The sequence below is a fragment of the Coffea arabica genome, chromosome 2e, assembly GCF_036785885.1.
Source record: "Coffea arabica cultivar ET-39 chromosome 2e, Coffea Arabica ET-39 HiFi, whole genome shotgun sequence".
Classification (NCBI taxonomy): Eukaryota; Viridiplantae; Streptophyta; class Magnoliopsida; order Gentianales; family Rubiaceae; genus Coffea; species Coffea arabica.
In genome coordinates this window covers 26,285,086-26,292,102 of record NC_092313.1, presented here as the reverse complement: position 1 = coordinate 26,292,102, position 7,017 = coordinate 26,285,086, and positions in this window count along the sequence as shown.

The window sequence follows — 7,017 nt, the reverse complement described above, 5'->3', positions numbered from 1 at the left end:
AGTTGAATTGAGTGAATTATGGCCAAATTACAGACCTGCATCATTGCTTGAAAACCCTCATTTTGGACTGATCAATGGCCTATCTTGTTTGGGACTTGTTATTTTGAAAATTTTGGTGTCAATCACTTACCAAATGTATATTAGATGTTTTTCAGACTTTTGTTTCATAAATGGACCAGATTTGAATCGTTTTCATTGGGCAAAATGTTTGAAAAGGAAGAAGAAAGCAAAAGACAGATTGGTCTTGGGATTTTCTTGAACTTTGGTAGTTTAGTTTACTACCTTCCCGTGTGAATTTTCAAATGAAATTTGGGAGAGAAGTAGTTCTCATATGGAAGTTGAATTGTACCAATTTTAGTGTCAATCTAAGACCATTTCGATATACAAATGATATCCCAAATTTGCTCTTCGAATCTGGAAAATTTTTCCTTTTCTCTTGGCTGAATGATCAAATCTGATTTGGGAAGTTATATTTTGAAAACCTTGATGTCAATTACTTCTAAATTGCTTATTGGATGTTTATGGAGCATTTAGTTTCAATATTTGAATTAATTGAAGTTGATTGTGTGGAACAAAGCTTTTAAAAAGGAAAATTGAAGTACAAGGCAGAATTGCCTTGGAAATTCTTGGAACTTTAGTGGCTTTGGTAACTGACTTCCCGAACGAATTTTTATATGAAATTTGACAGAGGAATAGCCCTTATAAGGTAGAGTAATACTACCATATTTTGTGCCATTCCGAGTCTATTTCGATGTCCAACTGAAGTCCCAAAGTTCATATTTCAAATCTGGAAATTCTTGATCAATGAGGAATTTTTGGTCAACTTTGAACTACTATATCTTGGCGCTCAAAACTTCGATTCTTGTTCTGTTTATTTTTTTTTTAAACTTTGATTGTAACTCTAATTGAGGTCCAAATTTTGGAGACTAGTTCGTATGGTGTGAATTTTGCCGAATTTTTAAAGTTTGCCAAAAATTAACCCGAATCTGTCTTGGGAGTCCAAGTCAGCCACTTTAAGCCAAAATTTGAGTGTCTTCCATTTTGAATTTTAGAAAAGTGTCTTCTAGGAACTTTTAGCACTTCGAAACTAGTTTCCAACGGCTCTAAGTTTTCCATTTTTGGATCTATTGATTGTAAGATATGATTTTTCTAAATTTGACACACAAAGCTAAATTTTGCCAATTTCTTAGAAAATGCAATTTCGGAACCTTGACTTCTTTTCTCGATATAGATTGAACGTTTTGAACTCGATTTCCTGGACGATGTTAGATTCTCTTCGAACTTTAAAACTCCACTCTTGAACCTCGAGTAGATAGAATTGAAACTTTCTTTTAAGACTTTGATTTAATCTAATTGAGTGTGCATCCTTCTTGGTAAATGCATGATTTTAAGTAAAATTAATTATTACTTGCTCAGGCGCTCAAGGGAACCTTCAAGAGGAACTCGGAGCGGACGTCTAAATACTTGTTTGAGCACTTACTCATTTGTTTTGACTAGATGAGTGTTCCATATAGGAGTACGTGATTTGAATAGTTTTATGACATGTTTACTCCATGGTCATTATGTGTTTAACTGTTAAGTACTACTGATAATTGTTTCTATGGACTTTTCCACCATTTTGAGTCGAGTGTGTCCTTTGTCGCACTCGTTCTCATTTAAGTAAAATGTACTTGAATTATTCAGTGCATATTTACGTTAGGTGTTTCAATGATTGATTATACTATGGCTGCATAAGTCGATTGGAGTGAATCCCCTCGACTCTTAAGTGATAAAAGTGGGGAACGGCCAATAGGCGGCCTACTAAAATGATAAATGTCTACCTATCAACTGTGAACTACTACCGTTTACAGATTATCGTTTACCGTTAACCGTGATTACTTACCGTTTACCGATTTATTTGATTACCTGCTTACTCGATTACTTGATTATCGTAAGTTACATGTTCATATGAGATTACCGCATATTGCTTATGTGTTTAAGTATTAAGTGTTAATGATAATTGCTCATATGAAATTGGCCACCGTTTTAAGGCGAGTGTGTACTTTATCTCACTCGACCTACTAAAATGATAAATTTTTACCGTACACCAATTTACTTGATTACTTGTGCATGTTGTAAGCTCTCAGCTGAACTGGGCCCTGCCCTTGGTTACTGACCTACTCGAACCAGGATTGGGCTCGGTCAGATAGGTTGGAACCCTGGGACACCGTTTCGGTATACTCGAATATTACCACTGGAGGGATAAGGTGATGGCCAGACAACCGAGGGGATCACTGGAGCTATAAGGTGAAGTTGACCGAAATGGTTCCACTGGAACACCGTATCCTTTAATGTGTGTTTATTTTTGCACACTAATAACTGTATCATGCTAATGTGCCAAGATGCAACCTTGAACCATGCTTGAGTTATACTCAAATTACTCGTACAATGATAACTATTTCATATTAATGTGTCAAATATGTAACCTGGAACCATACATGTGGTATGCTCAAATTCCTTGATTTATTAGAACTGCTAGAGTGTCCTGGAACCTCACTGGGTTGTGTAGCTCATTCCACGTTTTTGTTTTCCTTAACAGGGTTCGAGACCAAGGGTGCTCGTGAATAGTACTAGATTGTTTTTTTTTGAAGACCTTAAGTTGTATTATAACGGATGGTTGTAGTACATATTCTTTTGGAGTGTATCAAGCTTGAAAACTAACTAATTGTAAGCATGCAATACTTTGGAGTACTTTGAATATATATTGAAGTTATTCGCAGTATTTCGAGCTTTTGAATTGTGGATTATAGTGAGTCCTGGCAAGAGTTGGGCAAGCGTCCCGCGGATACCCTTTGGTTCGCCTTAGGGAGAAGTGGGGGCGTCACAGACTAGCCTATTGTTGACAAAAGTTTAAATTTTTAAAAAAGTATACAAAAATTAGGGGAGATAATATTAGGAGTTTATGGTAAATTTACCACACTTCTGCAGAACCAATTAGGACTAGATTTTGACCCCAAAAAAAAATTAGAGCTAGATGCCACTGGCACGTTGCCGTAATTTGCAATGCCAATTAGGACTATTTAGTGCTTTTTTTGTAAGGAATTAGGACACTGTAAATCTTATTTAGGCAAACTTTACCTTATCAGTGATTTGAGTATACTATCAAGTTATTGTGTATACTACAAATCCTATAATCATGCTCACATTTTTCCCACATTTCTCCCACGTTTCCCACTCCAATTAAAAGTCCTCCAATTTAAGAAATGTTTATCTCTTAACTAATCCTATAATTGCTCCTAAAATCCTATAATCGTGCTAACGTTTTCCTTACATTTCTCCCACTTTTCGACTCCAATTAAGAGCCCTCCAATTTAAGAATTTCGCTCCAATTAAAAGTCCTCCAAAACATAGCATCCTCATTCAACTTTCTTGCGTGCTCACTCCAATTAAGAGAACTTTCTTGCATTTTCCCCAAGAACTTATTATCTTCTTCAACTTTTTTATGGTATCCATCTTAGCCATTAACCTAATTTTACTATGGAACATGCCCGCCTACAAGCATTTCAACTACAGCTAAATTTCAAACTCACAAGATTGCAAAGAAGGGAACATTTGTTTAAAAAATGAAACGTACACCGCAATGATTCCACATAGCAGTTCGAAAAGTTTCAGCAACTTTGCGTTGACGAAAGAGAAATCTCACATCAAATTCGAAGGACAAAATCCCAACTACACCGATTAAAACGTCGTTCGCATCAAATTAGAAATTCTGGTACTGTTAATTCTTTAAACATTTGCATTTCCATTGTTTTTTTAAATAGTATTCCCAATAATGTAATATTTTCGATTGATTATTGTTGTTATTGTTTTTCGTCTTTAAATAGAAGTGAAATGTTAGGTAATAAGTCATCATTTTAGACTCATTTTCTCATGATTCAATAACAATTTATTACGCAACAATAAGCATAAAAATTTATTTTATAGTCAGAGCAATAGATGTCCATCACTATTTTTATGTCATCCTTTTCCCTATGGCACAAGCATTGATATTTGACTTTTGATAGAACCAAGTTCCCTCCAGATACAAAAATGATGGAATTTGATATGAGAAATTTCTTACATTAGAAAATTTACGTCTTTAGATTGTTTGCGACTTAGTTTGGATTCTTGGAGTTCAATAACTATGTATAGTATTTGATATTGTCATGATGACAATTTCCGCACCTTTAGGCCAAAATAGTTAATGTTTCTTATCACAAAAAGATTGTCATTATCTGATTCTTTGTCACTTTGGTCTGCATTGTAATGACGTGGTCAACACTGTTGTTAGGTAATTAATTTCATGTACTTTTAATTTCAATATATTTTTCTGTATTGTATATAACATTTTATTTGTCAAACAAGTACAATGTTAACATACAAATCAGAAATTCCAGTGGTAATATGCATCTTAATCTACAAGACAGACATGCACGATTCGTATTTGGTTGTGATGCTTCTTATCTCAGAGAATTACAAAGGAAGGTAAAATTTCTTGATATATATTTATTTTTTATAATGCTATTTATAAACTATGTAAAAAAATACACTAATTTTGAATTTCGTACGTACTTAATTCTCAGGAAAATGGTGATAGGTTGTTCAACCAACGAATCAATTCATGCAAAGATCATGCATTTTCATTTGTAGTACGCACTCCACAAAATTCAACAGAATTAATTAAATCACCAATTTTGGCTTTCGTACTAAAAATTTATTTGTGTGAAGAGTGTTCGCACTTTCATGCAAGATTATCAAATCGAATGCATAATATTTGTAAGTATTTCATTTTAACAACATTCAATTACATTCATTTTTATTCATATATCATTCATTTTCTAATATAAATTTCTATTATTTTTTCAGAATCTATCTTCCAAAAAAAAGCAGTTCTTGAATGATATACACATTCTATCATATTTTAAACTATTGTTAGACAGATATTACATTTTAATTGTGTTGGTACAATTTTTTAACCTTTTTTTATTCACCATTTTATTTTCATTTTTCTCAATAATGTTAGCACCGTGCGTAGCACGGGTATTCACACTAGTATATATAGATTTGTCGAACGTTCAGATAACATATCCAATTATAACCATTCTTTAACCATTTAATCTATCACAACTAAACCAATTTTTTTAGCCTTAAACTTGTCCTATGAAATGATTATTCCAACCAATGAAATAAACATTCTAACATACAACGTTATCTAGATAATTTTTGACATACGCAAAACTTCATATGGATAATTTTTCATGTAAAATGTATATCAAAAAGTGCACATAAAACAAAATTTTTATATGAATTTTAAATTAATAAAAGGGGCATTTAAATGGTTTTTTTTGGAGTTTTTATCAAAAATTTTAAAACAAATATTTGTGTAAATAATTATCTTGGGTGGTCATCACAAAAAATAATAGTATTTCACAAAAATTATAATTACTTTTCCTTGATGACTATAATTATAACTTTTAATTTAAAAAAACACACTTGAAAAGTGAGATAACGAATCATAAATAATAAAAGGAATAGAAAGATAGGAGTACAAGGTTGGGAAGAACAAAAGTGAGATAATGAATCCTAAATAGTAAAACAAGTATAAAGATAGGAGTATAGAGTTGGAGAGGGTCAAGGGATATGTAGTTATGGGTTGCGATAAAACTATCAAAGTGAGTGAATTATTTAGGTTAAATGGATATAGTTTTACATGATTTGGTTATCTTACCCATTTACAATCCACTACAAAGTTTATTTATTTTTTCTCCCATATTCTTTGAGCAACAAAATAAGATATCATTGTAATCAACAAAAATAAAAACACATTATATTAATAAATTGATTTTCAACTAAAAAAATTACACAAAGGAACCAATAGTAGTGAGTTTCAAATTTTGCACTCTACAAGAATCTCAAAATAATTTAGATGTGAATACAAGAAATCAATTAACACTCAATGAGTTAATTAAAATTGTGAAGGAAGGGAGGGAGGAAGAAGGATGAAATTTAACAAAAATTTTTAAAAAATACAAATTAAAGAATAGGAAAAGAACGTTAAATATGCCTTTGCAAAAGGTAGAACATAATTTTGTATTGGTAGTGATTTAAATTTACTTACTAACGAATTTGAATCTACATCTAATTTAAGTAACTTTAAATACGTAATCCCAATCTATCCATTTAATAGCCACTAATTAATGGATTTAATTGGGTTACTCATTTGAAACTAATAACATTGCATGCCCATACTCATTTGTTGAAGAATGAGTTGACAATTTGGTCACTATTTACAACCATAAAAGGGTGAAAAGAGTAGTATAATAGGAGATAAATAGATTGCGAAATTGGGTAAGAGATTGTACAATTTGATAAAAGTAGAGGAAGGTAAAAGGAAGGTAGAGTTCATGAGAGGAAGAAGAGTTGGAGGGATGTGAAAAGTTTGGGTTAAGAAGGTGAGAAAGAGAATAATGAAAAGTAGGAAAATGTTGAGAGGAAATGACACAAAAAAGAGAGAATTTGGGAGGGAGAGGTAATAATATTATGCTTGGTGTGCTTTTAGTATTTCTTTAGGTATTTTTGTAATCTTTGTTCATATTTTTTAATATACTTTAAGGTTTTAGATAAGGTACATAAATACAATATAAATTAGATACTAAAATAGCACTCATTTGATTTTTTTAAACTTTTTTTCAAGTAACTAATATAAATAATTCATTTACTACTATTATTATTTTATTAGACATAAATCCATGCATAGCACAGGTTACAATACTAGTTGATTAGTGATTCGTTGATTTGTCCTTGATCACCTAAATTAATCCATGTTCATTGAAGGGATGCTTTATATGAAAGAAAATTCCAAAATAGTACAAGAGCCAAAAGATGTATACAGAATCTACCACAATGTATTTGTCAAAAACCCCATTGTACTTGTTTTACATAAATCAGGGGTTATATAATTTCTATTACTATATTATCCCAAGTCTTTCTACCAACTTC